At 36.1% G+C, this 26,763-nt stretch overlaps 1 long non-coding RNA gene across 1 annotated transcript in view; it reads right to left on the minus strand.

The window, feature by feature from the left end:
- LOC134791130 (uncharacterized) overlaps nt 1-24,569 on the minus strand; it is a 51,274-nt gene extending 26,705 nt beyond the window's left edge. The window contains exon 1 of the long non-coding RNA XR_010144269.1: nt 24,406-24,569. This is a non-coding gene — a long non-coding RNA (uncharacterized LOC134791130). The remainder of the gene's footprint in view (nt 1-24,405) is intronic.
- Nucleotides 24,570-26,763: the final 2,194 nt, after the last annotated feature.

Raw genomic sequence — 26,763 nt, forward strand, 5'->3', positions numbered from 1 at the left:
TAATCTAGCCGTCATGTGCACATGCTATAGGGTTATCACCACAGTTAAAAAGTAGTATTTTTGCAATTTTTATTTTTTACTCAATTAACGATTCTTACCATTACCAATAGTCTCTGTATCACTTAAACGACCTAATACTTCCGGGAAGGATCGTCGTGCCTTTCCACCCTGTATATTTTGGCTTCATTCTCACCGTACGAGAAAAATATGGCCTGCGTCCGACCGATTTATATTAGGTTTGCTGAGTAGGTATGTTAAACACTTGCTCTATTTAAACCCACAACTGATCTATTTTAGACTAGAAAACCACCGCACAAGTACTTTGCCGTCGCTTGAGTTACGTGGTGTGGTTCGGCGCTTCTTGAATGAACTGAGGCTTTGGATTTTGACCACCAGACTCCGAATAATAAGACAGCTTGGAGAGTTAATTGTAATGTTAATTATTTCTGGAGTAAATCAATATTGCTAAATAGTCTAGTTATTTAGGTCTATGTGTATTGCTGTGATTCTGTGAATCAGTCGCCTTTGCGTCTGCGTCTGGCGACTCAGACATGCGGGTGATGACGTGGGATAGGAAGTGAATTGCAACCAGCGTCTTGTGGAAAAGTGAGAGTGTTGCCTCGGAAGATCGCATGTAGTTTCTGGACTAAATCGGCGATTCGAAAGCAAGAAATATACGCCGTGCGGTGCTGGCAAATTATTTATTTGAACCACTCGCTGTGGAAACCACCCTGTCTTGGTCTGCTGAGAATAAGGCGTAGGTATATTATGCAAAAGTTAATGTTGCATTGCGGCGGGCAAAACCCCTTGAGGGATGCGAGGCGATTTTTCTGAAACATAGGAGGAGTTATTTTTTATGGAGGATTCTACTTTAAATTAGTTACTTAAAGAATATGTGTATATGTTTTGTCAGTTCACGATATAACTATTAGAATCGAGGTTTAATGCTAACAAATCAGGATATTTACCATTTAACATCTTTTTGCTATACAAGATACTTATCTTTATCTACTTCCTTAAAAATATCCTAATACGGTCTCTAAAATGTTTACATATTAGTGAGCATCTTTCTTCGCTTCGGAACATCTACCCAATGACACGAGTAGCCAAGTATTTTACGTTCCATACTCGTTACACAGTCCCCTCCCAAGTCAAATTGAATTAGCATCTCGAGACAGTGGGAACTCCTCTTGAGAGTGGTCAGTGATTCACCATGCGGGCTGGCACTGGGTCAGCCCACTCGCGCCTACAATTGACATTCGCCACGGGATGGGTGTGTCTGATGATTACGGTGGACGAGGCCAGTTTAATTAGGAGGGGTGATACTTGGAACAACATTTTAAATATTACTGTGAACTTACCTAAAAGAGTGTTTAATACAAACAAGCACATACCTAAGTATGAGTAAGTTACGAGTAGTAGATAGGGCATTAGGTAATTTTAATATTATAAGTGATTTTATTATCAGTCGAAGTAACTATATTGGGTGGTGGCTTAAAAACAACTACCTAAATAACAAAAACAGAATCTAAGAATCTTAAGATCTGTGTATGTCTGTTGTAGTATGCTATACTTTATTACAACTCGTTTTGTTACCTAAAACTTAGATACTTAACTATGTTATTTAAAATAAGCGTCATCATCTATTAACCATCTAGTTAAGAGTTAATCACATGAATAAGCAGAATTTACCTCTCAATCATCAATTCATCTCCTCATTGTTCAAACCGCAACTGGTGTCAATTTTCAGGGCTGGCACACGACCGCCGAAAATATTGTGATAATCCGTCTATTCTATTGTCGCTCGATGACTTGATAAAAAACTAAAACGGGCCCTAACTCCCCCGGGACCACTCCGCGGTGGAAAACAGACTTATTCCCATAATCTATTCCAATTAACTGACAGTACCATATTGTAATGTAACACAATGCACTCGGCACCCTCTATACTTGGCGTCGTAAGCTTTAGAACACGCAATTTCGACTCTACATTGGAAGATATTAAACTCAAATTGGTTTTAGGTTCCGTGCCAAAGTTATGGTGTTTAAAACCGTTGTAAAAGGCAAACATAGAGTGATCTTATTAAGCTTAATATCTCCATCTTGATAACTTGTGACGTAACTGGTAAATAATTTTAACAAGATGATGATAACTATGCAATAAGATACTTAAATAACACTTGTGTTGTCTTTTAGGTTAGGTTACAAAAACGTGATTGTTAAATATACAATGCTGGAGCCTAGATGACAATCATTTGCAGAAACCGAAAAAAAAAAACGCTATAATTTTGCATACAATATTTCCTTTTATTTTACTTAGGGCCCTTACGCACTTGCGGCTGGCCGCCTAGGCGGTTCGATTGAGCGGCCAGCCGCCTGACGCGGTTGATATAGCGGCTGGGCGCTATGGCGGCCAGCCGCGATGAAACCGCGATGCAACCGCGTTAAGCGGCTGGCCCGCGCGACGTCTTGGGTCCATTAACAAAATGGACGCCGTTGAGGTAGCTTGTGTTATATATTTGTACTACCTAAAACAACGAAAGAAATATAAAAAAAGATACTGGATTCATCCTTTACTAGAAACACGCAACGAATTTGGCCAGTTCGCAACCTGTTTTCAAGAAATGAAGAAGCACGAAGATAAATTTATTATCTCTATATCTAAATTATTCTATATCTACATGCTAAATAATATTGTAGTGGACGGATACGTCGGCTACAAACTCATCGGCGGCTCGCCGCACCCTGAACTGCCAGTGCGTATAGGCAAGTTGGCGGCCAGCCGCGAAACGGGCCGCAGCTCTTCATTCAACCGCCGCGGTTGAAATTTTGTGGCGGTTAAGTGCGTACGATCACAAGCGGTTGCATATTAAATTGGAAAAGCGACTGGCCGCGCGGCCAGCCGCCCCCGCGGTTTAACCGCTAGTGCGTAAGGGTCCGCGTTTCCTTTCGTTTTCTGCAAACGATTGCCATCTCGGCTAGGCCCTCTGATCGGAAACTGTAGGCTATTTTAGTAACAACGCTAACCGAAAAAAAAAACATTATAATATTGCATACATTGTGTATTTACTTTTATCTTACTTAGCGTTTCCTTTCGTTTTCTGCAAACGATTGCCATCTCGGCTAGGCCCCCTGATCGGAAACTGTAGGCTATTTTAGTAACAACGCAGTAGGTAAAATAGAAAATGAATCGGAGGAATAAATGTACTTACCTTTATTAAGTGCTACAAAACTTTTGCTGCAAAATACCTGATTTACGTATATTGAAAGCTCTCCTAATATGCTCTACATCTTTACAATATATCGATATCGGCTACAAGTCTACAACCAAAACAAATCGATATTAGCACACCGTAATTTGAAGGGATTATCGTCCATTATCTGACGTCATTATCAGGTAGTATCGGGCTACCTTTACTTAACTTTCCGCCAACTAATCCCGATGGATAAGTTAGGTTCCCTCGGCTCGCCCCCTTTCAGATACTTGATGGGAGCTATTAACTGTGATATAATCTCCATTGTCTTTGCCCTTTCCCACAATCACTCGAATTAGGGTGGATCCTCGGGTACGTGGCCGTGGTGCGCAGATATGTGAAGTGGTTTTTTTTTTTATTAAACTTTACACATAAGTTGTCAGTATAACACCAAAGCACTTATGTGGTATTTACATATTTAAAATTGAAAAAATATTAATATAACATATGTATAGGATAAAATAAAGCTTAACATTAACATCTAGGTAATACTTATAATAATGAGATCAGGGATGTATTTTAATATTATATAAGTTATATAAGCCAAGTAAAGGAGCATGTAGGGGCCGTGTCGTACCAGGACACTAAGGGGCTGGCTTTGGACCGACCAAGGTGGAGACAACTTCATCACGCTGCACCGACAAGAGCCCAGCTCTTAAATTGAAAGAAGAAGATTATACATATATCTATGCACCTTATCACTCTTATCAGTTTCCTGTAAAATACACCAGCACTATCAGCAAATATATAATCTACATCATCGGCCTCCAATATGATGCGATGTGGATGCGATTAAGAGCAGCTCGGGCTCGAGCGGTGGGAGCGTTGGCACCACGCCGCGTGCGCGCGCCGGGGCCGGCGAACAGGCGCCGCCGCCGCCGCGCCGGCATCGGCACCGCGCCGCTGGTTGTACCTTGTACTCTTTAGGATATAGTTGGGCTTGGAAAAAATGTAGACGTTAAATATTACAATATCAGCGCGGACAATGTCGCTGCAGATAGATAATACAGTTTTTTATATGTATACCTACTTAAGTAGAATATATGTGTCGTGTCGAAGCAAAAAGTCCCACTTTGTTGCTTGCATAAGGAAACTTTGACAGGTTATTCGTATAAAGATACAAGCAAATCTCGTCCTTATGGGAAGCGACCAAGTGGAACCTTTGACTAGACTTGGTAAATTCACCTAAAAGGCTTAAAAGCGACATAAATACTTATGGTACGGGCAGGGCCGGATTAAGCATGTTGGGGCCCCTAGGCAGTGCGAGGCTCGGGGCCCCCTACAGTCAATTCTGCACACAGCATATTCAGTACAGGGAAATAAGTTTGCGTTTTTAATTTCAATCTTCAGGCGTCGGCCGAACCGATCCAAATCGAACGTATTGCGTGGACATAAAGCTTTTTTCTATAGGTTTTTGCCGATTCCGCGTCGCGTCAAGACAAGTGTGGGGAGAGCCCTTTAGGCTTAAGGCCAATTCCCAGTGGAATACCAAAGATGTGAGCTTCAGCGTCACTTTCCTATCTGTCTCTAATGGCAAATTTTAAGCGAGGCTAAAGGCTAAGCTCAACTAGTGCCGCAAAGTTGATTTTCTCAATAGTTAATATTTTGCGAGGCTGAACAGCGATTGTCCGACCATAAGACCAAACGCCGAGCCACATGATTAGAATCAACCTAAAATAAAGAATTTCCATATGTTAAAATTACTTAAATTACTAGAGTTAGACCAAGATAAGCCTGCAACAATTTTGATAGCACTCGCAGTGCAAATGTTATTTTAAACGTCAAAGCTTCTATGAAATTATGACGTATAAATAAATAACACTTGCACTGCGTATGCTATCGTAAAGAACCAAAAATAAACGCGATCGAAGCGAGCGCGAAATTTTTTGTTAACGATATCGCAAATTGTGAAAACGTGTGATAAAGGCCGGCTACCGATACCCGGCCTGCGCTCGCGTTTATTTTTGATTCTTTACGATAGCATACGCAGTGCAAGTGTTATTTATACGTCATAATTTCATAGAAGCTTTGACGTTTAAAATAACATTTGCACTGCGAGTGCTATCAAAATTGTACCCGGTTAGTTGTACCTTCATCTGGGCCTAAAAGTCCGAAGTGCCCCAGTGAGGCGAGCTTTCATGTGAAGTCAAAGCCGTGCTTCATCAGTTTTCAGGATAAATAGTTGAGCACAGACGCGAACCAATGTCCATTGTATTAAAAAGCGAGACCGCAATCCGAGCTTGGCGCAGCGAGGCGAAAGGCTAAGCTGAAGTAGAGGAGATGTGGAACACAAACCAATGGTAAATTGAGGTTAAAAGCGAAGCTGAAGGTCGAGCATTCCTATGAAAAACTGGGGACACGTTCGTCTTCTTTCTTTTTCTTTGTTATAATCAATAGTCCTCGTGATTCTGAGTCGAAATAACCCAAAAGTTGTTGGTTGTTCGACAAAAAGTGAACCATTTTTCCTGAAAACCCCTATTATTACAACTTTACAACAGGTACGCAGAATACGCCCCGTAAACTGTAACGTATTGCTTCAATTTTATTACAGTAGATCAAAAAAAAACAATAACAAAGCATACTCATTATTATAAGAATAAAAAAATTACTCATTATGAATTTTGATCCTATGGAACAAAATTTTATTTGGTGCGCGCTGAGCTGCCGGGGCCCCCTAGCCGAGGCGGGGCCCCTAGGCAGTTGCCTACTTTGACTTAGGGTTAATCCGGCCCTGGGTACGGGAGCCCAAGAGGGGATTTTTGTGTTTACTCGAGCGCGTCAGATTAAGATATGAATGATATTTTGCTACCCCGTGTAGTCTACCTTTACCCCTTTTCAGTGTTGCCAACTCGGATTATGAAAAAATGCTAGACTAATGTCTAGATTATGCCAAAGTTTTTTGAAATATGCTAAAAAAAAATGCTAAAATGTCACTTGAAAATAGACACTTAAAATAATACTGTGTCTAAAAATATTCAGTAAAAAACACCGTACTTTGTCAGTAGAAAAAGGCGCGAAACTCAAATTTTCTATGGGCTGATAATTTTTCACGCCTACTTTAAATTTGCGCTTTTGATTACTAACGGAAATGGCTTGACAGACTAAAGTTACGACGGTTACGAGTCTGCTGTTGTTTGGCAATATAGGCTGGCCGCAGAATTTTCATTCGGTTTCCGGAAGGTCAGGTGAGAACGGGATGTCGCTATACACATACATGTCTCGTTTGCACCTGTCATTCCGTACGGAAAATTCCGTGCGTCTGTGGCCAGCCTTATTATTGACCAAGTGAGCTCAAAATGCGAGCAAAGCTTCTACGTTTCAGGCGTATAACCGCGAACATCAATAATCGAAAATTTCCAGCAACTATCTCTGTCAATCTAATTACTTACGCCTTAATTGGAGTAAAAGAGGTAGTTGCTCGAAATTTTCGTTATCGACGTTCGTGGTAGGCCCTCTGCTAGGACTAAAATGCCGACTGCTGTCCCATCCCAGCAAATAGCAAATACACAAGATCAGTGAAGGCCAGTCCAGATGGGACAATTTTCGTCCAACCTGATTAAATTGTCTCTCAAAACTCAAATATGTCTATCCACGAAAAAATCAGAGGTAAATTTAACTGATTTATTTGCCATTTAAAAAAAATTATACATATATTATAGTCCGTCGACGTCCATCCGCCCACAAAAGTCAAAATTCATATGAAAATATGAACCGCATAAGGCGATGGCGCATATATTTGCTGCCAAGTTGGTGCAAACTTGGCTTATACTAAATTATGCTAAAAAAAATACCAGATGCTAAATGGAAAATTTTGGTGCCAAAGCGAGTGAAAATATGCCAGATCTGGCATCAAATATGCCAAGTTGGCAACACTGCCCCTTTTAGCCATCTCTGTTGAGCCCTTGGTTGGTGGCGGGTTGGTGGGGAGTTCAACAAATTGTTAAGCAGATTGTGGATTTGGTCATATTAGTCCAAATTAACGCTATAATTGTGCTATTACTAAATCTGATAATTATTTGCATGCATTTCCTTAATTTGACGGTTAAAATGTAAACATTAGGCGTCAAACTTGTGTTCGTCAGATTAATAGAAAAGATATAGCATTAACGTGGACAAAAACGACCAAACCCACAAACCGCTTAACGATTTTTTAACCCTCCACCAACCTCCCGAAATTAAAAAAAAATTGTTGACGCTTTCCGGCTCGCTGAAAAAAAAAACATTATATAACTTTTTTTCTTCTTATCATCTAATATTTCGATCCCAATAGGTCTGTATGACGCTCGAGTAAATCCCGATTTAGCATCGTGGGCTCCCCTACTATTACTTAAGTACAGATTTAAACTGGTTGTAAACTTTATGTTACGAGCTCTTTAATTGCCGGTTACAGGCATTATGGCTATCATATTTAAACCACAAATAAAAGCTCACATGAATGCCTAAAGAATATTATTATCTAATTCTATTAACCTTCCATAGTAGGTACCTATATTAAATATGAATGAAGTGCAGCTGTAATATATGAAGGTACTTAAATTTGCAAAAAAATGCACTCTCGAGTCTAATTTCCGAATCAGTTCCCACAGAACAACCGCAAGTGGCAAGATATTATCGATACGCCAATTTAGATCGATACATTTAACGTTATATCGACATTAATATAATTACTTCGATTCCTAATAAGCGCGGTTCTCTGGCCCGGCAGGGGGCTGGGGGGCGTAGTATCTTCATGTGAGATCTCGGATTTTACAAGTCAATTCACAAAAGTTGCAAGTTGTTGCAAGGAGGGATGTAATTGAGATTATTGTTTACGGGAGCTTGGTTTGAATGGGCGGTTGTTTTGTGCTTAATGGCTATTTTATGAACCCTTCACTTTATATTTTCTCCTCTGTATTTGTGTAGTAACATTATATTTATATGTTGTGACTTAAATATTATTGTGTTGCCTTTCATTGTTGTTGTTTCTTGAAACATATTTCATTATTCGGAGGCAAATCTTAGGTGTGTGAGCTTTAGCCTGTGTGTATGTGTATCCGTGTGAGCTTCAGTCTCTATGACTAAGAAAAAAACCTTCATGTGGCTGAAATGCTGATGATGGTCATGGTATCATACAATTTAATGTAGGTCTCTCTCCTACAACTCTCACTCCAGGCACCAGCCTCCTCTTGTACGCTTGAGAGATTGGGCCATATAAAATATATAGCAACATACCATACTACTTAGTCTAAATGATTTCTCACAGTCTATAACCATTGATGTATTCTAGAATAATGCCTAATTTCCAAGAAGCCTGCATAAATTAGAAGTTTTCTAGTATCCGTACCTGTCTGCAGAGCGGAGCACATCCTCGCTGTGCATCGGCGCAGCCGCGCAGGTGGCCGACACACGATACCCTATTCACGCTCGCAGCCTTCCATTTATCTCCTCTGAAAAGGATTCCTGACAGACAACGCTCGCTCCGCTACTAATTACGCGGGGTAGATGTTGTAGGCTTGATGAAGAAATTGGGTAGAGGCGTAACCTGCCTTCTACCAAGTACCTTCCCATCTAGTCCAAAACTCAATAATATAGTTGAAACTAAAAAAAACTATTTTTTTTCATTATTTTAATGTAAAAGATAGGTAGGTATGTACACTGTGAATGCCCATATCTGAATAATAACATTACACTACTAATGGATCTTGGTATACCTCCTGATAAAACAGGAATATTCCACTAGACCCACTGTACATAATTGAGTGATGCTAATTTGGCGACCACACTGAAGTCACATCTGACTGATATATTTCATCTTTGCAGCACTTGTGACTCATCTTGCGTGCGCACAGATTGCGAGCGATTCAAACGAAATGAAAAGCGTTTTGTGCGCCCGCGACTCAATGAGCGCATGTGCGCACTCACAAAGGAGAGAACGCTGTTTTGCAGATTTGCTCTATTTTGATTTATTGACGCTTATCGCGAATTGACTTATGGTTATATCTAGTAATGTCTTTGATGGCAGAATGATGACGATGAGGATAAGGTGACCTATTCGAGAAAGAAACAAAAGGCATGCATAGCATAGCCTACTCCCTGATAGATAACATTCTATATAAGACCACAGACCACCGAAACTCCATCTCGAAAAGATCTAATTCGCGTACCTACATTTGGAGAGTTCTTTTGATACCTTAAAGTGTTGGGTTATTACCGGGTTGATGATGAAAACTATTACTTGTACCAATATTTTAACTTTATTCTTTTGTTACAAACATTATAACAACCAATTTACAATCAATTATTCAAGACGTCTTCACTCTAACTTATCCGTACTCGAACTGGCCACTTGTCACTGCTATACCGGCCTTTTTATAACAATTCAAAATGGCGGGAACCAGTGACAAGTATGAGTCAATTGATACTCTTTTATAAGCTAATCATAAATAAAAGTGAGAATGATCAAAATATAAGCTATTAATAAATAATGATCCTTACAGCTCGGCCATCCTGTTCGAGGCGAGACCCTTCGCCAAACCTTAATATAAAATAGTTAAAATGATAAAAATAAAGACCAATTTATGAAAATAATGAATCAAAATGTATACATTAAAACAAACCAAGATTCACTGATCCAATATTACTATGTGAATGATATTTATGCACATAATATGCATATTAAATAATAATAAGTAACAACAGAAAATAAAATTACAAACACGTAATACTCATGTGCACTCATGATTTCACGATATACATATACTATTAATAAGATTATAATTATAATGTGTAATATTGTTAATTATTAGGCATTAATAAAATGATAATTAATGATAATTAGGAAATAGGTGGCCGACACCAAAACATAATATTATTAATCGTTCAAATTATGGTTTTCGAAGAATTTTTACAGGTCTGTTATTAAGGTTAAAGAAACCATATGTCAACATAGAAACGAATAAATTTAATTAGTTCGGCCTGCAGAAATATATTAAACAATAGAAAATTCATACGATAAGCGTAATAGATGGTACACTATGTTTCATTATCTGTAAGATTACGCAATCTAGCATTATTAAATTTTCTTTAACACTTGTTAAATTTCAATAATTATGATCAAGAAATATAATATAATATACGTACACAACACCATTCACTTTTGCACGTAAATATTCAAACCGCTATACATGGATCACTTCCCCAACAGAAGATAGTTGCGTCACCGCGGGTTGCGCCGTCTGCCTAACCGACGCCACGTTCTCATTAACTGCAATGGTGCCACCGACCACGCAAGTTCTGCCCACTGCGATAGTGCCATCGACAAATCTGAAGCTATCCTGGATGAAGATGCCGCCAACCACGCTGATGCTGAGCAACACGGGGCACCGGATCTCGTGCCGCTACTAGCCGCAGCTTCGCGTGCCATGATGCCAGCATTCGAAGACTCTGCGGTGTAGTCAACGATCGTTACGTACTTCTGCGTAGAAGCACCTTAGTTCTGCTAAGGAACAGGAATATCATTACCCTGGCCATCTCACCTAGGCACTCCTGGGTCGGAAGTGATTCCACACCCCGACCCTCTCACCTGGGCACTCCTGGGTGGTAATGGAATACCAAACCCTGGCCCTTTCACCTGGACGCTCCTGGGTCGTTCTGAAACTTTCAAGACTTTCTTTAGATATATGAAATTAAAACTTCCTTTTTTTAATTATTATTGAATACTCGTTTTTTGTTTCATTGGTTTATTTAATCGTTATATCGATTTAAGCATGTTATGAATTTATTGTTTCACGTTTCAATTATTTTAGTACATAAACGACATGGCTACCAAATTGTACCTAATTTGTATTAATTATTATAATATTTGTAAATAAAATAGTCCACAATTCACTATATCATGTATTGCGCAATAAGGTTTAATAATGAAAATAGGACATAAGTGTCACATCTCTATAAAGAATGCATGGTTCTGATTTTATATCTTCGGGCCCAGCCTGTAGTTGACATGAATGCAATCATAATTATGCCGAGATATAAAAACATCTTGATAATAATAATGTGACAGATTATGTTTTTTTTTCTTTTTTTTTTTTTGGGCTACTGATTATCTGATGATATAATATGTTGATTTAAATTAACACAAACTTTTGATATTACTTCGAACGTTACCTGTTGCCAACGACTTTTTTTTTTATTAAGAATTATGACTGAATTCATTTGAAGAGTTTAATTGATAAGAAATTAATCTTATTGTAGAGGTAGTTCTATTGTCCTTTAACCTGCTATTATCAACAGTCAAAGTTTTATATTTTAATATGAATGCGACCGACTAATCCTCATTTGAACTGCTTACACGCCTTAGGTCATAAATATAGCCATTAAAGATCCATCAAGTAGGTATAAGAACATAAACTAAGTAACCGTTAGGTTTTGTAAATTTGAATGAACGAATGAATAATATTATTACAGAAGTTCATAACTTCATTACAAGAACAAATTCCTCATCACATAAAATGGATTTAAACATCAGACATAAACTAGTTAATTAATTATTCCACATGAATGATGAACATCTACATTGCGATTTATTTTTAAAAGTATTTGGTCATTATAACAATACTCTTAGCGAATCTAGATCGAATAATAGTCATGTTACAAAGTGACTAAGAAATACTATGTTTTTTTTCAACAGGTTTTATCTGAACCAACAAGTTTATTATTTTAGTTGAGTTTGAATACCAAATATTTCATTTCCAGCTATAGTCGTGTTTTTTTTAAGGAAACTAAAGTCTAATAGGTATTACGGTGCATTTGTTATCCTAATTCCTTATTCGGACATATCTAAAGAATTAATGATAATACTAATTAAATCAGATTCGACAATTAATGCATGTAATTATGTATGTATGCTTGGAGTATGTTTATTATTAAAATTATTCTGGCTATACGAAAATAAGACTTATTAATAAATTAATTCGTTAGTCACAAGGAAAATATTATTACTGTTATAATTCACGTATAAAACCCTGGACACAATAAAGTGTGGGTATATAGAATACAGTTTATCTTGCATATTATTTATAATACTATTTTACTAGATCGAAATATTCGTATTATCGTAATTAAGGACCGTTTTCTGAAGCCTCATTAAATAAAAACTATATATTTAATTTTTGTAAGTTTATAACTTGTATTGAAATTGACATTCAAATAAATGGGACTTTCTTATGAATTATCGATTATCGAACACGGTATTAGAATATAAAAATATGTAAATTCACATATGCATAATAATCATGTTTAATTGTCAAGTAATATTGAACAGTTTGACAGTATATTAAAAGCGAAGCACCTTATCAATTATTATTTTATATATAAAAGTTCATAATGATGTTGTACTATGGTGATTGAAATAATGGAAGAAATGACTTCCCGTGTAAATTTAAAAGCTTTACTTATGAATTAAACATAACAACATTTTATTTCTTTTGCAGAGAATTTACCGTATATTCCTCAGTAATACACATTGGTTTTATATATATTTTACATTATGAATGTATAATCTCTATGGCTCACGCGCCCAGCCAAGTTCAAGTTGATAAGAAAACAGGTATCATTAATCTACGCGTGTATCGATTTCCATTACATGTAATTTTATATTTACGAACGAGCGATAATCGTTGTTTCCTTTATTAATCAAGTGTCGGTTTCTAATTCCTTCGTCTCTTTTTTTTAATTTGTGAATATAAAAGTATTATTAAAATCTTAGGATTTTAGCAACTCGTGTATAACACACATAATATGATATTTCATACCGTTTTAATCTAAACTGCACTCAGATGAGAACTCAACATATTAGTAATAGACGTGTAGAAATTTTATTAATTTTTCCTTGCTTATTATTATTACTGTTTATTATGTTTTTATGATTAAATTATACTGATATATGGTTGACTAATTATTTTAAATTGTTGTAAATATATTTATGAAAGTTGGAATAAAAGTCTAGCGCATTCATCCACGCGCGTCAAAGTCTCACACGTTCATCCACGTGCGTTAAAGTCTCGCACGTTCATCCACGTGCATTAAAGTCTCACACGTCCATCCACGTGCGTTGTATATTGTGTATACCTACACAAACACATCGATTCCACAAGATTAAGATGGCGCTTCCTATCTACTGATACTAGCGTCTGGACATACGTCATCGACTCTTTACATGAAAACCACTCAACGTATAGCTATGTATAGCTCTGACTACATATGACTCTACATATGACTCTACATATGACTCTACATATGACTCTACATATGACTCTACATATGACTCTACATATGACTCTACATATGACTCTACATATGACTCTACATATGACTCTACATATGACTCTACATATGACTCTACATATGACTCTACATATGACTCTACATATGACTCTACATATGACTCTACATATGACTCTACATATGACTCTACATATGACTCTACATATGACTCTACATATGACTCTACATATGACTCTACATATGACTCTACATATGACTCTACATATGACTCTACATATGACTCTACATATGACTCTACATATGACTCTACATATGACTCTACATATGACTCTACATATGACTCTACATATGACTCTACATATGACTCTACATATGACTCTACATATGACTCTACATATGACTCTACATATGACTCTACATATGACTCTACATATGACTCTACATATGACTCTACATATGACTCTACATATGACTCTACATATGACTCTACATATGACTCTACATATGACTCTACATATGACTCTACATATGACTCTACATATGACTCTACATATGACTCTACATATGACTCTACATATGACTCTACATATGACTCTACATATGACTCTACATATGACTCTACATATGACTCTACATATGACTCTACATATGACTCTACATATGACTCTACATATTACGCATAAGCGTAGTTTCCAACTTTACAGTACTACACGCAACTTTCAAAGATATCCACAGAATACACTATTATTTCAAATTAAGGTCCTTTGTTTTTCATTTAGGTAAGTATGATTTACTACTATTACAGAAACAAACAAAAATAATAAAATGTAGCAAACGTTACTGTCAGATAAAACACTGAAATTATGATTCACATCCTATAAATAAAGGGGTATAAATAAGGGGGGAGTTTCTAAATGTTTAAAGTATGCGTATCTCGCAATCAAATATTATATCAAATAGTTAAGCATATCGATTTCCCATCGACCTCGTATTTCTCCATGATCATCATGGTAACACACATAGATTTATATACATTGATTAAGTACTCGTGCCAAAATTACTGGCCCTTACAAGGTTGTTATGATAAAGCTGATTACATTAGTTAGTCATAAAATTTAGACATGATGACATAAAGTTATACAGTCTAAACAAAATGTGACCTGTTATTAAATTGAATCCATTGAGATTCAAGTTCACGATATCTAGTATGTGTAAATTGACACAAAAAATACTTTAATGCTCTACGCACAAAGTTACGAGTTACGTATCTTGAGGAGTGGGCAATAGAAAAACAATAGAAGCATATTACATAAGTACATCGTGTATTCAACAAACGACATACGCTCCATAACCTGGAGATTTAATATAGATGTATGTCCATACCAGAGTTGGGCAAAATTAGTTAAATTTAAAAAAATGAGAATGGTAACGTTAGTTTTAATAACGGCAAGTTATTTTGTAAAATTTATCATGAGTTTACCAATTAGCTTGAATTCGATATGACACACTTATGATTTTATCATCGATCATGGTTTGAAAGTATTTTAATTATTCGAGCAGATGGTTATCATGGTTACTCAAACTAACGTTTTAGTTTATACAGTTAAAATAAGGTTCGTTTTACGACCGCTACTTTATTCCTTATTAAATCATGTGACTAAGCTTTATTTTAGTTTAATCACAGATTGCAATCATAAGTGCCCAACTCTGATTCATACTATTATTACGTTTAACATCCAACATGTCATAGAGGTGTTGTATTTCCATACAAGAAGGGAGATGATTATAAACACGTGTTCTAGTCATTTAGCTTCATCGAGGCTAGGCTTTTTAAGTAATGCTGCGTTGGACAGCGTCGCTGAATGAAAACCGGTATCAGTATAAAACCACTAGGTTAAAAAAAACATATTAATAGCTAATAGCATTAAGTACACAAGTTACATAACGTAACCCTGCATTATGGTGTCCAATTTGAACTTAGATCGACACGTCATTTTCTTTTCTTGTGCGCATTGATTCGCAATATTATGAATAAACTTACATAGTGATCAGAATAATTTTAAAGTGGAGTTCCGAAAGCTCATATATTATAATGCCCAACATTCTAATAAAAGCAATCTCTTAGATATGCATTCGTAACAATACTAAGTTATACACTGACGCAAATCGCGTTTAAAAACTTCGTACTAGAGGCATTGCTAATACAAATGCATCAGGGGTTTACTTGGCAGAGGTATTCAATTGGCAAGATTTTATTTTTAGTTTACTCATCGGTTTCACGTTTCCAGTGTATTCATACAATTTTAGTAACGCAAACTGACCTCAAAAGGTCGTATCGTAAATCTTAATGTACATAAAACAATATCCTACTATAGTCTGCTACTACAGTTTTACTATGCTATCTTGCTACGCAACAAAACTAAATAATGAGTCCTTAGCCTGAGCTTGATATAATCGATGTGGTACACCATCATACAATCGAGTTTGATAAGATAGAAGCATTATAATGACATTTGATCTAATATTCACTAACTCATATGTAATATTCAAAAACGCTTAAATGACAACTGTAAATTTTAAATTTCGTATTTTTATTATAAGCGAGACTACCTGTCATCCGTTCGTACGTTCTTTCTACACATACATATACCAAAATTGGGCAAATCATCATCATTATCTTATACAGTATATTTAATACAGACATGACGGTAGGTTATCAAACCAATTTTATTTAAAATAAAAGGGAGTTAATAAAAATATAAAAAACCGACTTACCATAATTTAATACACTTTCCGATAAACATAGTTTACTCACTGATACAAACGAAAAAGAAAAGAAAACCTTACGTTCGTGCGGCGTGGCAAAAATCCTATCGATTTTTGTTGGATCCAACTTCTGAGTTGTTGGGTTATTACCGGGTTGATGATGAAAACTATTACTTGTACCAATATTTTAACTTTATTCTTTTGTTACAAACATTATAACAACCAATTTACAATCAATTATTCAAGACGTTTCCACTCTAACTTGTCCGTACTCGAACTGGCCACTTGTCACTGCTATACCGGCCTTTTTATAACAATTCAAAATGGCGGGAACCAGTGACAAGTATGAGTCAATTGATACTCTTTTATAAGCTAATCATAAATAAAAGTGAGAATGATCAAAATATAAGCTATTAATAAATAACGATCCTTACAAAAGTGAGCGGTGTCAGAGTTTAGTTCCTATAAAAGCGGCAAAACCCAAATGAATGACTAATTTGCACCTACATTACTTTCCTATACTTACCTATTTCTAAGTGTACTTGTTTACAATCACCATTATGCAGATACAAGGAATTGAATAAGCTTCAATTAATTTACTAAAATTATTACATTAATTATAGTTAAACTCGACATACCTTTTATCTGGAAGCTGCTTAAAGAAGCTTACATAACAAATATAATAATAATGAGGAATTACATATAAAATTGAAAAGTATGGGTACTAAATAACCTTTCGCACGTGCCGCCCGTATCATTTTGCGTGCAACATCTAACGATTCATGTACTAACGTAATTGCGTTAGGCCAAATGCTTAGTGCATTTCCATTTTGTCATTAGCAATTGGCTATTAATTCCTAGATTATGAATAGACGGAGGCATAGGGGCTCAATTTCGCGGCAGCTGCCGGCATATGAGTATATATATCTGTGCAAAAACTTTTCCTGCAAGAAAGCCACCTGCGCTGATTCCTGTGTATCACGTCTAATAACAAATGCCATTTTAAACCTTATGCATTGGAAATAAGATCTCAATAACTTACGTATTAGAGGTTGCTGTATCTTTTTCAATCGGTTGTGATGTTATGTTTGTCCATTTAAAAGGTGTCGCAGGTTTAGTATCAATAAAATAAAAACGCGCCTGTTTCTTTAAAGTGAGAAAGTGGAGCGTACTTATATCGAACCTTAATTTAGACACTTTATTGGAAAAAATCACCATATATTTAAATAAGAACATACTAGTTTTACTTGTAGGTAGCTGCTACACCTAAAGTACCCATGAATATTCGTTTCAATTTTGTTATATAGGTACGTAAATATTTTTTTACACTGTACATTTAACCATTACACATAAAAACCAGTGAAATAGATCTGGGGGCAGTAAACACAAGTAGCGAAAAAATAAGTCTCATCAGTAAATATATCTGTGCAACTCTTTTATTTAACCTTATTGAGCAGTTATCGGCGGATGTGCGTATCGTATAATCTATGCGTTTTATGTACAAAAAAAAAAATGACGCAAGTACCTATACTGAACATGAAAACCTCACAAACATGTCTACTCACGTACACAGCATCATTTACTTAATTTAAAAAATAATATTATAAAGCCCGGAAAGTGCACGATTAAGCACTACCTACATATTAAGTGCGCGGACTCGTTTAGCACTTAGCTCATAATAGATGATATTTATTTATTAGCCACCTGGCACAAACCTCGATAATTATACATTATGCAATGCCATCCTCAATCAAATCGCGACAACTGGTTTGTCCTGTCGTGTGAACGAGCTTTATAACTTTGCAGGGTTGGCAAAACTATACAGGCGTATAACTCTAGATCATTATTTTAACTGATAATGTCATAAGTAGGTACATATTTATTTTAAATATTACCGATATTGGTTACCATATTATAAAATAAGGTTTATTGATGCACTACTACTTTAAGAAACATTAACTGTATAAGTTATTTGTCTGCAACTATTTAAGTTTTTTTATTGTTACTACCCATTTGTGTTTTGTTGAAAAATTAAGTACCTATACTGAAGTACCTATATACCTATATGAATCCATGCAACTATAGTGTAAAAGTTATGTGTAAATACAGCTATAGTGTAAATAACATTATTTGCGGTATTTGACGTCTGTCACTCACAACAGCAATACTACGTAAAATGTTTTGCACATCGAAATCACAAAGGAAAACAACTGCACTGCGAACGTTTACGTTCTACGTCTTTTTTTTTTAATTTTAGGGTTGGCCGGACACCACCGTTATGAATCGGTAGTCGTCTAAGTAAATCGATATGAATTTTTCATTTTTCTTTTAATAAAAATAAGGAAAAGGTGGATAATTAACTGTAAATATGGATATATTTATCGTCACTTAACAGACAACAAATTTGACACAGAAATAACATAAATAAACTTTAAAATAGATCCCCAGTTAGTTTCAATTTTGACAATGGGTGCGACCTACTCGGTCGGTGTATTAAATACACCGACCAACCGGTAGCTTGCGGGAAAACCATATAATTCTAGCTTTATTTAAATCTCAAATAAAAATTCATTATACGTCACAATTCGATACCTCAGTCTACGTGCCATCCAATCGTAATCGCTTGCTGTGACAATCGATTTGCGTTAGCTACATCTCTATATACGTCAGTCATAATGTGTCAAATACCGCAAATAATGTTATTTACACTATACTAACTTACACAGTATTGATGTCATTATTGCCACTCCGACGAGATAACATTAATATTAAGTGTTTAAAATTTGCCAGCCCTACCACCACGTGGTAGGTTGACCACACGACACCTGTTAGCTAAATATACCATGAGCAATCAGCTCAAACATCTGCCTACTAGATTATTACGCAATAACTCTATGTTAAGTAATGTAGTGTCCACACAAACAGATGCGCAGGAACAGGACAGTCCGTTGACCTTGAGATTTCTATGCGCACTGACTACTGGAATCGATTGCACTGGAAATATGGGAAGACGCTAATGATCAGGTTTTTTACTGAGCCTATTTATTTTAATGGTCTGCCGTATTAAGATTGACATGTGATGCTAATGACGTATAATAAAAAAATGTTTCACAATAGCAATAATCATTCAATTGAAATTCATAGTCGTCTATATTACTCGTACATGAATACAATATGATGATAAACATGTGCAGGTAAGCACACGGCACACTACAATTGGTGTAATTTTTTAGATTTTGGGAGATGGGAAAAAAAGTAGTGGTTTTCATGTTCGTGGTTGCAAGTGTTCATAAAATAATGCCACTAATAATAGTTGCACGTGTATACTTATAGTTGTAAGAACTCGTGTTAATTAAGCCCTCACCATCAGCTTCGGGCTTTAATTTACACTCGGTCATAAATTATTGTTTACCGCTCTTAATAGACACACAATGTACCTAGGTACTAATGTTGTCTTCCAAAACATACACATACAGCGTGTGTATTCTGTCATAGTCGACTGTATTTTTCTAATATTATTTACAATTTAGGCAAAATGTACCCGGTGGCGTGCTTGTTAGAATATATAATATTGGTATAGAAAAGGTTCTTCCCAACCCCGCGGAATCCTAACAGATTAACAAACAAACCCCGAGAAGGCGGGTGGTACGAGTAAAGTCGGTGTTCGTGAGTAAAAATGCCACAAACCTGTTATTATATTGGCACGATCGCTAATTTGATGCGTTTGTGGTAATTTCTCAATTAAAGACATTAAGTCTTAGCATTACTCATACTCAGTACGAGTAACTTGGTAGCAGCGATGTGTGTGGTTATTAGGTAATCGTCTATCGTAATTTGCGCTAAAACACGTAAATAATTAGGTACATAGTTGCGTAGAGTTGTTATCTTAATAATGATGAATATTTTACTATACAAACCAATGGAGTTGGCCAGTCCTAGCTTTTTACAGATTTCCTAGTCAGTCAGTCCTACCAAAAGTGTGTATTTTTTTAAACATTATACCCTATAAACCAAATTCCATAGAATAAAACTAGAAACAGGGGAAATCTATGCTCGCGTGAACACAAAATGATATCTAATTTGATATCATAATAAGTCAATGACGTCGAAAGTCTAATCGGCCTCCTTGTCGTAACGTCGCAACAGTATGCAGCATAAATTGACAGATAGCGGCGACATCAACGCTGCACCAGTAATATAATATCGCAGCAGTAATGTAGCTGCAGTTGCCACCTGAACGTCACCTTTATTTTCCTTGATAATTGCATTAGTGTCGTTGGCGCATAATCTGTCGCGATAAAAAAAATTCGACGTCAGTGGAAGTGGATTATGAAGTTAGGTACTAAAAATATAATTATCTACTACATAATTGCATGTTTTTTTATTTAACGCGAGGTCTCAGTTCATAGTAAACTATTGTACCTATAGTCCGCCATACCAATTATGTCAATAGAAAAAGGCGCGAAATTCTAATGTTGTATGATAGACCAACCCTTCGCGTCTACATTTTTCAAATGATCCGGCTTTTTCTACTGTCGGACATGGCTTGCCAAACTATAGTCAGTTAGTTGTATGTTTCTTTTTTCTTAATGCAAAAAAGCAGTCACAAGCTAATCAGAAAAATAACAGTTACAATGTAGCTGAAAGTAATATTTTTAAATGATCATAAAGTATTAATATCGGAATGAATTTTCCCATCGCGGCACGTGTGCCTAATTGTGTGCCCGCATCCCTGATTGACGGAGTTTAGCGAGACAATACCGTTACACTTTCTACTGACACCCTAACCTAATGCAACTATGAAAGACATGTTTGAAGGGCATTTTACGGAGTGAATACTTATTTTAAAGTAGTATGCTCACTTGTATTTGTAACAACCATACTTTAAAGCAAAGTATTTATGCAGGTTAGGTTAGGTGTACTGTACCATAAGAAGAAGTGTACGTAATGTTTAGTTATTTGTGCAACAAGAGAGCAAATTTGGTTGACTGCGAGTGTTAATTTTGAGTGCCGAGGAAACGAGAAATTCTAATTTAGAAACGTGAGCGAAGTGAGGGACTCTAAGGCACGAAGTGTAAAAATACTGTGGTGTTGTGTTTCACATAGGTACCACTTATCACCACACCACGCAAAATACGTAAGAAAATTATAAACTCGTTCATACATACACCTATACACCCAATCAGGTATACAACCATACACCCATTCACCCATATAGCTATAACCATCCCAATTCTAATTGGTATTAAATAAAATATGTAAATAAATAAATATTAGGGGACATCTTACACGAAGGTCAACCTAGCCTAAAACTAAGAAAAGCCTGTACTATATGGGTGCTAGACGACGATATACATACTTATAATTTATATACATAGAAAACACCCATGACTCATGAACAAATGCGTTAATCACACAAATAAATGCCCTTACCAGGTTTCGAACCCAGGACCATCGACTTCACAGGCAGGGAGGGTATGTACCCACTAGGCCAGACCGATCCTATTGATGTAATACTTTAGTTTGAATTGATATTTGCAGTTAGATGTATTTTATTATAATTTTTGATGTGTTTTTTTGCTTGTACATATGTAAATTCCATGTTGACGTGTAAAAGTGCCCTTGTGGCCTATTTGCTGAATAAATGTTGATGTTTGATGTTTGATACATTCAATTATCAATTAATTTTAGCACAAGCAGAAGAATGAGCATACAAATTGCAAACGCAAACAAACAAATGTAAGAAATGCAAGTATGTACATAATGTCACCACATGGAACTTTTTAAACGCTAATTTGTTAATCACTACACCTTATAAAACAAAGTCCCCCGCCGCGCCGCATCTGTTTGTGTTTGTATGTTCGCGATAATCTCAAAAACTACCTAATATTGAACGGATTTTAATGCAGTTTTCACCTATCAATAAAGTGATACTTGAGGAAAGGTTTAGGTATATAATTTGTTAACCCGTGCGAAGCCGCGCCGGGTCGCTAGTGAAAATATAAAAAAACGCTCTATGTATAAGATTTGAAGATCTACCATTAATTTCTCATGGATGGTGGAACTAAGAACCTCCTCCTTTTAAATTTGGAAGACTTAAAAATATAGCTAACACCAGCATCAGCTGCAGATCACTCGATTAGTGATAAATACTTCAATTAGTGAATAATATACAGCGCTAGGTAACAATGTAGAAAACATAAAATTATCATTTACGAGTATAATAACAAATGTAGTTGCGCCGGTCATAACATAATCAATAGCTACAATTTAGCGACCGAATCGAGTAAAACACTTTACAATAATTGTATGCCCACGTATAGTTCGTTTTTTTTTGCATTAGAAAAGACTACGCGATCTTGACGTGTCTTTTAATTGAAAAACGCTTTTTAAAAATCAGTAATACTTATGAAATCAAAAAAATGAAAATAATCGTATATGATTCATAATTGTTACATATTTGTCGTGACTTATTTTTCAATAGTATAGTTACTAGTAGTTAGGTATAGTTCTTTTTTTTTCAGATTTCTGAAAACATCGAGTTGGATAAAATCACATTTATAGAAGCCGTGAGTCGATGTCGTATTTTTTTAAATTAAGTAAGTACTTTATTGTTCATCCTTTTGCAACCCTACATAAATTGCCCATATATACAAAGTACGTAAGCTATGTTTATTGTGTGCAAAGTAAATTATTACCACAAGATGAAGATGTTTTATAGAGGAATAGATGGGTGTTAGAAATAAATGGGAAGAAAATATCGATGCGGTTTGAAACATGTGTCGGACATTAGCAAAATATAGCTAGTCCTCATAAATTAATGTGCATTTGTATATAAACCACACCACGACGTTAAGGCTGTGGTCACCAGATCGTAAACTTGCACCTTTCGCTCTCCTAAACAATTCCTTTGTCTATTCTTATGGCATATTCACTTTCTTTTGTTTTACCTTTTGTTGTGTAAGAATTAGTATAATATGTAAACTCAAGTGTAAAGTTATGGGTGTAGACAACTTACTCAAAAATGTGTCCCATAGTTCTTAATTCGCTGACATAAGAGCTATGGGACATATTTTTGAGATGATTTGTGAACCCTTATTTTTACACTTGACTGTACAGTCAGCATCAAAAGTAGCGGATCAGACTACGCGCCAAAAGTAAGTATCTACCTCTAATTGCTCAACAAAAACGGTCATGTCTCCATACCTAACTATGTAGAACAATAAAAAAGACGACAGCAAATAATTTTACCCTAGAAATGTAGTTTGTAATCTCTATTTAGAAAATTATTAATTAGTAAGGGCATTTATTTGTGTGATGAGCACAGATATTTGTTTCTGAGTCATGGATGTTTTCTATGTATTTAAGTATTTGTATATTATATATTATATCGTTGTCTGAGTACCCACAAACGAGCCTTCTTGAGCTTACGGTGGCACTTAGTCAATTTGTGTAAGAACGTCCCTATAATATTTATTTTATTTATTTATTTATTTGTGGATAGCAGGTACTTTTGGCGCTTTGTTTCATTCACTGCTATTGATGCTGACTGTACCAATCAACTTTGATTGGTCGTTGATGTGCCTCATGGTTTATGTTGAGAGCATAGAAAAGTTGAGAGGCAACAATATCTAAGGAATACGGCCACGGGCGCGTTGTACGCAAATAGAACTAAGTTTTTTTCGTGATTTGCAAAATGGGAAAAACCTAGTGTAATATTACAACTATCAAAATATTATATATACATACTAACTTTCTGTACTCAGGCATGCAAGTAGAAATGTTCTAGTTTTAATTAGTTATTTTAATTATTTAATTAATAACCTGCATGCTTATTCATATTTTATGATGTATCTTGTATTTTCTCTATTTAAGTGAAAAAAGGTAAATTTCTTTTTGAGAAAATAAATTTCTTTAACCACAAAATCAAATGACACAGTATCTTTTAGTTTATTTGTTTATGGGTATACGCCTTGTAAAGTAGAAAGGGTTAAAGGTTATAGGAAATCCGTCGTGCACTCAAATATTCATAACATACTGGTTTCTTGCAATACCTAGGTACCTTATCTTACGTTAAGTCTGAAAAATTATCACGAAAGCCATACTAAAGTCAGTTACTTACCGTATCTGGAAAAGGCTTTTTCTAATTACTTGGGGTGTGTTTTGTTTGCGGCTATCAGCGTGTAACGAGGCGCAAATGGGTCGCCGCCGATCGCGCGATCATGCGGGCCCGCCCCCGCCCGCCCCGGACGTACGTCAAAGGCCTTTGTACGTGTGTAAGGGGGGCACACTGTGAAAAGCGCAGCGGTTAACGGTTTTGTTGTCACAAGCTTGTTTCAGATACTTTATTAGGAATAGGGAATATTAGGCAAAGTTCTGCGTAGGTGGCATCACTAGCACATACAGTAAACAAACCTCATTGACATCATCCATGACACATCATGCGTCACTAGGTCAATCACATGGCCTACCGTGAAACACGACAATCGAAAGTTCGGTTTCTGCCTTTCTATTACTCTTGCTTATTCGATCGATAGAGAGGCAGATAAAGAAATTTCGATTTTCGCGTTTCGCGGTAGGCGACCTGTAAACAAACCGCCTTGGTGCATCAATGTCGTAGTGAAAACTTGTCAAAAAACTGTATAAGGCCTAGTATGTATAAGTTACTCTATGGTTTACTAAACAAATTAGTGCTGCACTCTGGCGGCAGAACGTTGCAGTAATACTCCCTATTAAAGTTTTTTTTTATATTCCTTCGTAAATGATGTCCATTCTGCAACTAAAGAAACAATTTTGTACAAAAGACAGATACAGTGAAACTATTTCATTGATCGTGGAAGCAATTGTACCTTCGTGCAAGTAGTTTTTAGATACCTACTGGCTTGTGTGAAATATTTTAAAAGAGAAAAAAACTGCTTTTTTTGGACTACTTATACATGTATAAGTAGTAAACATGCAGGCATAGCACTGTCTTGATCACACAGCGGAGCGACTATGCGATAAACACGTTACCTACCCTAAAAAAAGGCTCATTTAGACGGTGCGAGAACTCGCATGCGAATTTCATTACATTGCGGTATTTGATTGGTCGGCTGAATTGGATTTTACCAATAGTCCTCAATGTTACTAAAATCGCATAGAGTCAGACCAAGAAAAGTCTGCAGCGGACTTGATAGCCCACGCAGTGCAAGTGTTATTAAACGTCAAACTTCTATGAAATGACGACGTATTAATATCACTTGCACTGCGTGGTCTATCAAATCCGCTGCAGACTTTTCTTGGTCCGACTCTACGAGTTCGCGCGCCGTCTAAATCAGCCCTGAATCCTGATTTAGTAAGTTTGACTCGGGTATTTTAATATTTTTGTAACCGCTTTCCGCTCTCTCTTGTGCTAAGTCGCTGCTTTACCAGATAAGACCGCTGCTAGAATCTCGCGTCTATCCTTGGTAATGAGTTTATCTCATATGTGCAATTAGCCCAAATACAATCTGGCGCAAGGACTTCGAGGTGCGCCAAAGGTTTAAAACTTTAGCTAACAATTGTAATATGAAAATGCTTATCATTCGTTTCGTTTGGACTGGTGAATTATATAGTTTAAGCATGTATTATTCGAGCACCTTAAAATAAATTCTATAAAAAATTGTATGTAAGTTTTACTGAATGCAATAAAAATATATATTAGCTTGTATGTATTTTATTACTATAATGCAATAGGTCCCTATTTTATCACATTAACAGTCTACCTACGGTTCTTCAGGTTCAGACAGGACCTGCAACAGATAATAACAGACGGACAGAGGCTTTGAGATCAATAACTAAAATTTCACGACGAACAATCAAACTATAGCCTGTCAAACAAGTTTGTCAGTAGGTACCAAAAGGCGCGAAATTCAATTTATTATGGGATGCTTACCCTTCGCGCCTACATTTTTTATATTTGCCACTTTTTTCTTCTGACAGAATTGGCTTGACAGACTATAGAATCAAACTACTTTGCCGCCATTTTTTTTACCATAAACAATTTAAAAAAATACACACGCACTGCGTTCAAAAACGAGTGTTTTTTTATCTAGTGTAGTTTTTTTTAAGAAATGCGTTTTGATCCTAGATTCCGTATCCTTGTGTTTCTAGGGTTCCGTCGCCTAAAGGTTTATGATGGGAAAAACATGTTTTCGTTTTGTATGAAGACATGAAACCCGACCTCTTTACGACCTTACAAGAACAAGAGGCTACTATCTGCTAGAGTGAGAAAGTAATATGAGATGGGTATTACCATATCACTCTAGCAGATAGCTACCTCCCGTTTTACAGGACTATAATAATAGCCTTAACAGACTACCGCATCGTACCGCGATCTTGGTGCGCCGCACCTATAAGATAGAGTTTTTTATTTATTGCATTGGCACGGATAGTTAGGTATAGTTGGTCAAACCAATTTGTCAGTCAGTAAGAACCAGGAAAATATATTATATATTCATCC

Source organism: Cydia splendana, chromosome 5 (genome assembly GCF_910591565.1).
Source record: "Cydia splendana chromosome 5, ilCydSple1.2, whole genome shotgun sequence".
NCBI lineage: Eukaryota > Metazoa > Arthropoda > Insecta > Lepidoptera > Tortricidae > Cydia > Cydia splendana.